The following is an 11,948-nucleotide window of genomic DNA, read 5'->3' as shown; positions in this document are numbered from 1 at the left end:
CTTATTACCTGCAACAGTTATTGTTCTAGGTAGTTCTAAACTCTAATGTTTCCGTGACTTAGTAAATTCAGATGAAATTGCTGGCCTTCTTGAACCGTTCCCTTTATTACGCATATCGATCCAGACGCCACTGTAACCCATCTATTTTTTGTTCATTACTTGTGTTGTAAGTTTGCCTTCGCATGCAAACTATAGTCATAGGTTAAAATGAAGTCACTGGCGTATCAATCCACCTGGGATACGCTAACGCGTTTCACTGGAATTCGTAATAGTTGAGGTTTTGGAACGCGTGTTGGCCTATACAATGACTTGCGGAGGCCAGCCGAGCCGATGGTCGAAACAGTGTTTTTGTCCTTCCATGCAAGTCTGGTACCAATTTATCGACCCCGGAGGGATGAAAGGCTTGGTTTGCACTTGAGCGGTCTCGAACCCTCGACGGTGTGGCTACAACGGACCTCTAACCGATGCGCCACACGCCCCTACGCTACACGCCATAACCACGCCAGGTTATGATATCTTTTTTATATAGTTGTTGGGCAGTTATTCTCCTTCGTTGTATTGCTTAGTCATTCACTTGCATCATCGCTAAACTATATGTATAATCGCTTCTTCACATTCTCAACGCCTTGCTATTTAATCTGTATGAATTAAATACCTATGTTTGAGGTGAAGTGCATTGCTGAAGGCTGAACCACCGTGCAAGCCTGTTTATGTTTGTGGGGGCTGCTAAAACAAGTCTAATTGTTGCTTGCTCGTGGTGGTTCCGCTTTCAATACGCGTAGTCAGCAACTTGAATATACGTCTTGGTAACATACGAACAATATAACGCTCACTGCTGATGGACAAAAATTTTGCAAATACTGCAGAAAGGTGCTGTAGTCGAACACAGTGCAGACCCATATCTTAAAGCATCCTATGCCTAGTTTGAACGTGGAACTGGTGAAAAAACATTCGTCTTGTAACGTTGAACTCGAGCGAGCAGCTGCTGTAGTCGAACACAGTGCAGACCCATATCTCGAGCGAGCAGCAGCAGCTATGTATTGCGATATCTGCATGCATTGCAGGAAATACGAATAGGAGATTGGTCCATCTTATGTCCTGCGATAAGCACACCTTCTACTACGGTGATGAAGGTAGGAGACTACCTAATAGGAAAGGTTGTTAAGATTGACTGCAACTATTTGGCAAAGGAATTTTTATCATTAGTGTGAAGATCCGCCTTTAAACTATTATGAGGTGGGAGAGGACTGAAACGCTGTATCATAAGTACTCTGCACCTACTGAAACCGCTAAAGACTATAACAAGGACGCCTTTTATGATGAACTCAACACATTTATGTTCAAGATACCAAGCTAGCAGGCGGTAATTGTCAGAATTAAAGCGAATGGAAAGATCGACTCGAGCAACAATTGGATGTGCTTGGAAAGTGGTGTTTTCCCGCGAAGCAAACATCAGACATCCGAAGTCGTCCGGTAGATCTTTGCGAGCAGACGAACTTTATCAATGCTCCCATGTTTAGATAAATCACCTCTGTCGTTAGCTTACGCGACAGGTGTCACTTTCAAAGCCAGAAGAGCAATCATTCAGAAGATGTCTACTCTTAAATTCCAGCCCGATTAAGTTCCAAAAAAAACTTGTGGAGTTAAGCATCAACCGAACTTTGTTTTGGAATGCCTGAAAGACGATGAATGCAGAAAGAAGCTCCGTCGACAGAGGTCATGTTCAGCATTAAATAGCAGACCAAGAAGAGAGTGGATGACAGTAATCTTTCGCTAATTTAATAAATGCATGCACGGTGCTGCAAAGAAAACGCCCAAGGTTTTAACCCCGAGAAAGGAGCCCCCTCTGCAGTCATGGAGACATGATCCACACGTGGGGTAACAGGAACCCGGGAAATGCCTATATCCTTCTAAGCCAGTGTAACGGTAAGATGAAGAGGTCTCCACCTCTTCATCTTACCGTTACACTCCGCCTCTCTTAAACACTACCAACGGATCCGCTGTCGGGGAGGTACCCCACTCCATCAGGAGAGAATTTCGACGCCCTGTTGAACCGAAAAGTACCGTCAGTACCTGAATTTGTACATGCCCAAAGACCGACATAGAACCACCAACGGAGTCGGATGTTCTGTTTCCAAAAAAGTAGAAAATGAATGGAAAATCCGGCGGAGACTATGCAATTGGCGAAGAAATGCTGGAATTTCTTCATCCTTCTGGGATTCCTGAGATGACGAAAATCATCCGTTCAATTTGGATTGACTCTTGGAGACGATTGATCAGGTGTTTCATGTTAGGGGATTGTTTGATGTGTGGCAGCAGTATTCGAAGCCTCTACTGTTAAATCTTTGTGGACCTCGAAACGGCTTTCGGTTCTCCTCACCGAGGCAGTCTTTTTAAGGCGCTACGTGCCGATGGAGTTCCATTGAAATTTGAGAAATCGCTTAATTAACGATGAATAGAAGGACAACAGCTGCGGTTCAAGCACTAGACGGATGCCCTTCACTGTTCGAAGGGGAAACCGGAAAAAGAGAAGGGCCGACCCTTTCTGTTCAACTTTCGATGACATAATACATAGTTGAGTAGTGTCTCGCCGATGTCGTTTTAGCACCAATCTCGAGCACGCCAACGATGTAGTAATATTTGCTTCAAGCAGAGCGAAGTTGCAACATGTTTTTAACCTTTATCTAGACTACGGACTGAGACTCCGCCTTGACAAAAGAAAGCGGATGTGGGTCTCCTCGAAACCCCAATCGTGTAGGGCGGACAACCTATTGAACTCGTCGATGAGTTCTGTTATTCAGGCTGTGTACTGAAGAACGATTGCAGCTACGAGAGAGACATTCAACAAAGATGCGCTACAGGTAATTTGGTGTTCACTTCAATGACTAAGTGCGTGCGGTCGACAGCGGTCGCCAAAGAAATAAAGCTGCGAGTCTACCTATTCATAATTCGCCCTCTCATGATGTACAGATAGGAGACGGCGCCGTTGACAGTGTAGAAGTTCCTTGGAGAAGCTTGAATGCGTAGAAAATAAGCAGTTCAGACGACTCTTCATCTAAAAAAAAAAAAAAAAAAAAAAGAAAAAAGAACCGTTAAAAACTAGTGTTTCTATAAATTGTTCAATACGAGGAAGGAATGAAAACTGACAGATGAAGACTCATAATTTTGAACCACAAAAAATTTCAAAGTGAAAACAACCCATGACGGCTTCTCCAACCACCCGGCTAATGCTCATGAGTTAGTGCTTTAAAATACTAAATGAAATACTAATAATATTAAATTTTAATTGTAATTAATTGACCTAATTGATATTTTAAAGCTTTAGGTCATGAGCATTGTTAATATCAGATTTAAAACACTAACTCATTATTGTTATTGAAATTAAAACTAAAATATTATTAATAATAATAATATCCTGATAATACTCTAGAACCGGTGCTATGGGGATTTCTTATGCAAAAATCTCAGTGAACCATAGGCTATCGTTGGAAGTTGTGAATTACCCATCCATTTCTTGTGCTTAGAAGCAACATACCACAAAATTGAAAGTGTTGGGGTCTCCACCGAATAGATAAGGATGTAGTTAACGAATATCAGCACGATCACGCTCAATTCTTCCTAATTATACAGTAAATGGCGTGTATAAAGAGCTTATAGCATCGCATATCCCTACGAGGGAGCATGAACAGGCGCCGTTTCTGCAGCAGAGCCGACAATAAGCTACTATGGGTGTCTCTTACGTGGAGTGTATGATTGCCCTCGCAGGCGTATCGCTTTACGAGGTGCGTCGTAGGCGATCTGGTATGACAAGGCCTCTTTGTTCGCCGATCTTTTGATAATTAGCGAGACTTAAGCGTGATACTCGTGAGCTACACCCCTCACCGTATCTATTCGTGGAGAGATCCCAACACTCTCAATTTCGTGGTATGCTCCCTTCAAACAACAATCACACGCCATTTCTTTAAAAAGAAAAGCCGAATTCCAAATGAAGACTTTAGAAGTACAATTATTATTATGTCATATAAAGTTGTCACTTTCCTTCTTAGGCTTTGTTCTGAATTTTGAGTCTCAGTACTTATCTTATAGTGAGATAGTAGAGTATAAAAATATGAGGTGTTATTTTATCGACAAGCTATAAAATCGTATCGTTATCAGACTTCGAGAAAACTGATTGGAGCACCACGCAACAATAAAGAGTTTGTTTTCTGCACATTTTATCTTAACTGAATCCTTAATCGTTTTATCTGTAGAATATAGAACATTTATCGTGAACTGCAGCGAAGAGTGGTGCTAGCAAATGTTCCACCACCATCCTAACCGCTACGCCTAACCGCGCCGCTTCGAGTGCAACCGCCTTCGCAGCTGGATTGTGCTTGATTTCGTTTTTACCATACTAAAGTTTTTGTGTCATTACGACCACATCACACATGGACTTGCTTTGCCAGGGCGCCAGAGAAATATCATTCGTAGGAATTTTCACGTGATACCAGAGAAGGGAGCAAAAGCAAAGCAAAAAGTAGAAAAAAAAAACCAGATATATTTTAGACAGCAAACCTTTTTCATAGGACATCGGACTGCGAAACGTAGTTCAGAGACAATGCGAATCAAATAAAAAGTGTTACATTGAACAGAGATTCCCAGCATGCAAATATTTTAGCCTATGCCAGAGGTTTGAAACGTTGCATAAGTAACCAGAGCAAATGAAGTTTTTCCCACGATACTGCCCAAAACTTCTAGATGCCATAGTAGTCGATCAATAAATTGGAACTGTTCAATCTTCAAACATTCCAAGAACGAATTCAAGCAAATGTCTACGGTTGCTGATCCCAAATGCAGCCATTTGTTCTTTAACTCATAAAACTGGTCTCACCAAGAAGGGACTTTCTTCTTAATTTCCTATTGTAATCCTCCTTTACTTTCCTGCTGTTATTCATCACAGTTGCCTGGTTTTGTTTTGGTTAACCTAGGATTCTTTTAGTTGCGTTCCTAATTAGAAAGAAAGAAAGTATTGACTTCATTCTATAACGTTATTTTTCATGTTCATCCACTCTCTAATTCTTCTTCGACTCATCTTTATGGTAAAAATGCTTGGTTTATGGATGCGTAAGTGATATGTTTTTCAGATTAGAATTCCTTTAAGCTGAGTTGCACTTTTGCAGTCATCACAGTTTTTCCCATACTTTATCGATTAGCGCAGTAATAAGTTAAAAAAGCTTCGTTTTTATTGCGATAGAAAAGTGAATGTTGCTACTATTTCATTCTGTTGACCGAACCGTGGAAAAAAGTTAAGCATCCGAATTTCAAAATAACTTGTTCGAGCAGTTTTATTCTCTACCACTAGCTGTAATAATTCAAAGTACACAATATTAACTACTGTATAACAAATGAGATAAAAGTGTCCCCGCATCTGAATAACAGCTAACATTTAGCTAACATTTGCATTCACTGGTAAAATGTTCTAGCTATGGAAAAAGAACTATTGTCCCCCTTTTGTTTAATTCTGTCATTTTGTCGCTCCGTGCGTATAGTTGGTCAAAACTACCCGACTTCTGGTGCAGTATAGTATTTTAGTAAGCGGTTCTGTCTAACGTCGGGAAGGTAGGACTTTCACGCCTTCGAACTGGAAGTCATAGAATGCCTATGATGGTATGCAGATAGAAGAAGAATTGTACGTCGCATACTTATGAACAATTTTACGCTTGAAAGTTACTTAAAGGCGAAGTATTAAATACGATCAATTCCTGCTAGAAGCATGATTTAATAATAACGTCATCGTTTTCTACTGTTTAGCTGCCTGTTCTCTCTATCGTTTAAGTAAATTTGGGATAAATAACAGTGGCGAACATGTGAGAGATGAATACTGGAGAGTTTTTTTTTTGGTTCAAATGCACTTTTTTGTTCAATTAAGTAAGTTAGAGTTAGAGCAGGTCAGCATTATCTTCTTCGATCCTCAGAAATGTCTCAATTGGAATAGCAATGCACTATGGTTAATGGCAGTTCATGAGTACTGTGGTGACTTGCGAAAGAACCTTGAAAGATTCCTTCGCAAGTCACCACAGTACTCATGCAACCCCTGGGGCTTTCTAGTGAGAGTTTTTGCTACTACATTAAAATGAAACTTCAAAACCCTACAGAATTTTATTTCGTTACTACTGTGCCTTATTTGATGGTTTTACATCTTTTCACTCGCAGCTGAATTTGAAGTTTCCAGCCACAACGGCAGAAAATTTTGATGTTAAACTGATACTTTAAAAGTTTGTCCTTAAGTTGAGCGAGTGTTTAGAAACGTGCGTTGCTTAAAATGGTAGTCTGCACGATCGCGAAGCGTTACGTTTTACCGTTATTTTCGCCTATGCCCATTCCTTTTCTCTACATCCATGAAACGGATGAAGAAACTGGTACTTTGCTGGTCTCCGTCCGATACGTTGGGATTGCTATGCTTTTTGCTTATAATCTGACAAGTTTATTCGCTCAGGTTTCTGCTGCAACTTGTTTGAGTCGACCGAGCCCTATTCGAATTCGAGACGTAAGGTAGTCCCGAAAAATTCGTCCACTCTTGCTACCTTCCTTATCTCCGACGGTTAGCGCCGTTTTGAAACTATGCTTATATCCTTTTAATTCCCTCCAGTCATTTTTTAAATCATTTACTCCTTTCACCTACTTTATTTCTAACAGTGCTTCAGATTTTTCAGAATGGTTCGAACGTACACATTTTCTAATTCGTTCACACTTCTGGAAATGAGCTGTCGAAAAAAGAAGTCATACTCACTTTGATTCCTCCTTGTTCATATTGTGTGCAATATCATAGGATTGAAAATGATCTTCTTCAATCTTCTACGTCTGAAATTTCTACGCCTTTTGTGGAAGTGACTGGTTGAGTCAGAAGAAGGAGAATTCTATCTTGCCTTTCACATCGCTTTTTGTTAGAATTACTGCGTTTACGAAGAAGCCATGAGAAAATTAATTTTTCTTCTTTCTTTCCAAGAATTTTTCAAAGTTAAAAATGCATGTAGAAATAAAAAGTACAGCCGAAACATTGCACACTGTTTGATAAAGAATTGCGCGCTTCGGAAGAGAATACTCCTTTGGTTTTTTTAAATTTTGTTTGTATCTTTTGTCTTAGGTCATTAAAAAGGAGTGTCAAGAGGATAGAATGGAGCATTTCCGACACAACTTGCTTTTTTAAATTTAATCAAGAACATAAACCCGTTCTAGCTGACATCGCTGATGTACATGAGAGAGGAGGAATGCTTGAGAATACCACCCGCCTTTTTTCTCCGCGCTTCAAAAATGAGAACTTTGACCTCAATCACCCATCCCAGCGAACAACTTCCGTTGTTTAAAAAATTGCTTTCTCCGAGTTTTTAGAAAGAAAAGAAAGTTTCTGCAAATTAGTTAATAGATTTCGTTGTTGTTTTCTTTGTAGCTATCAATGTCTTCTACCCATGATTCACACGGCTTTTCATCCCTAATATTGTTTTTCACAATGTTTTCTTTGTTTTTACCTCTACTTTTTTCTAAGTGTTTTGCGTACTCTTCAATTCTTTTCGGAATATTTTATGCTCTCTACACACAACAGAGATTTCTCGAGCGGTTTTGGTGGTTTCAACACTTCAATTAAATGCGAAACACAGAACCCCAAAATGCTGCATTATATCGAATTGAAGCTTCATTTTAATAATCCGAAAGTAAAAGAGTAAGTTAAAGGCATCACTCCACGAATCTGAGGTGGTACGGATTTCAGGTGGAGTATTCAAATGCGGGATGGGAGATTATGGAGAGGGGGATGATTCCGTCTATTTCTTCCTAATTGCCGTAAAAAACGGCCAGGAAGGTACGACGATAGAAGATAAGATAGACACTAATTTCTACAGGGAGTTCGACTGGAGCGCGCCAACCCTGTGCGGCGCCGCATCTGCAATCGCCGCATCTGAAATCTGCACCGCCTCAGATTCGTGGGGTGATGCCTTTAAAGAAAAAGGTCTACAGCAATACCTTCTTGTTCTTGTAACATCATAAATCCTCTATTAATTATTGTCTAACGTTCTGACTGTACTCAATATTTCTGCATTTGTAACTTTGAAAACAAACGCTCACGACATCTTCCTTGACGCAAAATTATTGTATTGTAATAGCAATCAAATGTGTGAAATTTCGCGATGCAGCCTAAAACTAGGTTTGATCACAGATTACAAACGAAGCTTGCATTTACTAAGCGCTGTTTCGCTCGTTACGACATGCTACACGTATCCGGTCTTGCTGTCTTTCATTCCTTCTTTCAATTTTCATTATGTTGTGATCGCAGACATGTGACAAAGTTTAGAATTTCGCGATACGCTGATCACAGTCAAAAAATGATTATGAGCAGCACTAGTGAGCAAAATAACAGTTCTAATATATGGTTGGCGCGATTTATTGAAGATCCTAGACTTCCCATCCTAAACATATTAAATCGTGAACATATCTTGAGCACGTCCTATCCTAAGTGTTGTAAACAAACAGAAAGTAGAATTTCCATATTCATCTTTTCAATTCCGCTTAATGTTCATCTGGCATCTATGATATCCTTGGATATTTCATTACAGCAGTGTTTAGGGCACTGCAGTGATTTCTAACCGCCATTCAAATTGAAACCTAAGGAGGCCGGCATTTCGGTGACTTGAGAGGGGAAATGTCGAAATTAGTTTCTTTAAATATAATCACTAGTTCGTCCGGATCAGCTGCATGGTATCCTAATTTCGACCTATCCATGGTCACTTACTTTCGAGAGTCCAATTGGCTACGAATTCGCAACTTCAGGATCTTTTTAAACCCAGAATTCCAAATGACTCGTATACAGATATGAACTGGTCTGTGTATGGTCAGTGAAGCGTCGCAGGAAAACAAGTTTCACGCAGTTTTTCGAATTTTTATCCTACCAGCCGCAGTTGCCACAGCTGGAAGCCGCCAGCGATGTACTCGCCTGTTTTGCTTTCTTTCGAAACTCGTTTCAAAGAACCAGAATTTTTTAGGCATTTGACTGAAGGTTTTCTTCACATATGTTACATATACCAGTGAACGTTCTACTGCTAAATGATATTTTTGTGCTTATAAATTTGTTTTATTCGTCTCCTCCAATATTTAATGCTATTCTGTTAACATTTCAACCTTTCACACACGCGATAGATTTCCTTTATTTTACTGATGAATGTAGCACAGAAGTAAGATCAATGTTGAATTTTTAAGCAACGGTTGTAAACTTTCACCAGTCTGAGGCACTACGATAATTAATCAATGCGACAAATGAACATTTTCGCATTAACTACAGTTGTTATGTTAAAATGACATGAATATTGTTATAACTAGCCGAAACCAGCAATGCTCCACTCCATTTTTTGAATGATTGATTTTTTGCAACTCCCAATCCTCACGTTTCGTTCGTTGCAGTCGTTCGTAGTTGGTTTTCCATCAAGCATGTCTCTTCTTTCCAAAAATGAGTTACGAGAAGCGATTGTCACGGATAAATTTTGATTCCTACTCTTAGTGTGTTCTTTTTTATCAATGCTTTATTCGTTCGTTTTTCCTTCCTGTTTGCACATCTTCTGTCTTCCAAAACAAATAATTGAGGAGATCTTTCCACTACGCAGAGTAAAGACACAGGATTTATTACTTCGTCAAATTATTCGGCAAATGTACAGTTAAAGTTTAATGGCAGCGATTTTCTGCTACACTTCGCCACACTAACCTGTTTTGCCACTCATTTCTGGAATAGCGACAAAATAAATGCACATAAAGTTACCCGTAGAATGGCTATTCTTACTCGTACTACTACTCCTGGGTCGTTATTTATTGACTTTTCCGCAACGAACTTTTTCGCTCTTCGCTTTCTCCATACCTCTATTCTGTTAATTGTGATTTCATTGTTCTCTGTAAAGTGGGGTGAGTCCCGTTCAATGTAGGCGTACGGCTTCCAAGCGTGTACGTATTTGAGAAAGCCCGTAATGTGTGTAATTCAATAAAAGGACAGTTCACTGAAAGATGCGAGCTTAAGGTAAAACTTCTACGCAGGTACCTTAATATTCTCAGAACGTTTGGTTACAAAATTGTGTTAAAGACTTTAGTGGCCACGGTTCGGCCCAAGAGCCTTGTCCAGCAAAATATGGTTAAAAGATGAAGGAACTCCTTGAACTCCTCTGTATTTCGTTTTCGGCCTTTCCCCAGTTTCTGCCACGAGGTGCCACCGCTGACCAAAGGAAAGCGTACTTTACTATCATCTAATTCATACTGTCATACTCTTGTTACAGATTTTGGGATGTTTTCAACGTTTCTCCTTATTTTACATTTTTATTTCCACTAGGAAGGCTCTCTTTGCTTCAGAGAAGGTTTAGCGAATTGTTTTTTTTCAATTCTTCGTTGTGTAATTTACCTTCTTTCCCGTTTCGAGCATTCACGCAGTTGCTTTTGCTGCGACCTTAACGCTCATCAAGTTTTAAACTTCTTCTACCGGAGGAATAAGTAGCTATGTACATTTTATTTCTTGTTCATCCTTTTTCACTCTACTCTTGGCGCAATGATGTTCAGGAAGGTACTTCTGCGGAAATTATTGAACTCGTGTTGTTATTTTCAAAATGGCTCGAATTTTTCAAATTTGAGAATGCCGAAGCCAAATTGTACTGCGAAGTATATAACGAAAAAAATAGTCCCCATCCTCCGGAGGTGTGCTTGATGGATTACTGTGTACCTAATTGGTGAAAAATGTAATACGCGACGAAATATGGGTGTCCTATGTATGGTTCTCTCTGAACATTTGAGTACACAGTTTTCTACAGAGATGTTTTGCTGACTGTCTCATCGATCAGGATTCATTGAAGTGTTAATTAGAAAAATTGTCCACCATAGATCAATCAACAAAAATGTATGTGTAACTAGTACCGCTGTCATTTTTATTCTTAAAGGCATCACCTCACGAATCTGAGGTGGTACGGATTTCAGGTGGAGTATTCGTATACGGGGCCGTAGATTATGGGGAAGAGGGTGATTCCGTCCATTTCTTCCTAATTGCCGTAAAAAAACGGCCCGGAAGATACGGCTTCGAGCGTTCCGGACCGCCATTTTCTACAACGATTTCGATCTGAGCGCGCCAGCCTTGTGCACGCGCCGCATCTTCCGGACCGTTTTTTGCGGCAATTAGGAAGAAATGGACGGAATCACTCCCCTCTCCATAGTCTCCCATCCCGTGTACGAATACTCCACCTGAAATCCGTCCTATCTCAGATTCGTGGGGTGATGCCTTTAACGCCATTTCTTTTGAGACCATGATGTGTGTATTTATGGTATTCAGAAAAAATAATACGAACAGGACTGATGTAGTTCTCAGAAGACTCTGTTCAATTTCCAACCTGAAGGAAAAAAATGTCGAAAACAGATCCTTTTCATCCTACTTAATTCATCCTGCCATTCTACTTTCTTCTTACCAAAGTAGACATTTCTATTTCGCGGCGAAAATTTTTCAACCATTTTGAAATTTTGACCTAATTATTCAGCGTCAGAATCACAAATATTCGCCTTAAAAACTTAAATTAAAATAAAAAGTATAAGATTTCGCTCAAAAACTTTCTTCTTCCTCTGGTAAGTCTTCGTTTTGCGGACAAGCATTGGGTATCTGAACAATACATCGTTTAGAAGAGTTTTTTTCCACGTTGAAAGATGACCCTCAGTGACCTCATCGACACATTTTTAAAATTGGAGAGTAGCGGTGGGACGGAATATTCGGAACGTACATGCACCACCCTTTCACGGATGAGTTCAACCATACAATGCCTTTGTTCGAAACACATTATGCGATCCTTTTTGAGACTCATTCCCTTTCGTCGTCATATCATTAAACGATGTAACATAAAAAAGGTATGGTATGTTCCAGTTCAAGGCATCAATAGCGTGTCTTGCCATAGCAGTGTCTGTGCTCCATT

The sequence above is a fragment of the Necator americanus genome, chromosome V (assembly GCF_031761385.1).
Source record: "Necator americanus strain Aroian chromosome V, whole genome shotgun sequence".
Taxonomy (NCBI): Eukaryota; Metazoa; Nematoda; class Chromadorea; order Rhabditida; family Ancylostomatidae; genus Necator; species Necator americanus.
This window is presented reverse-complemented; position numbering follows the sequence as displayed.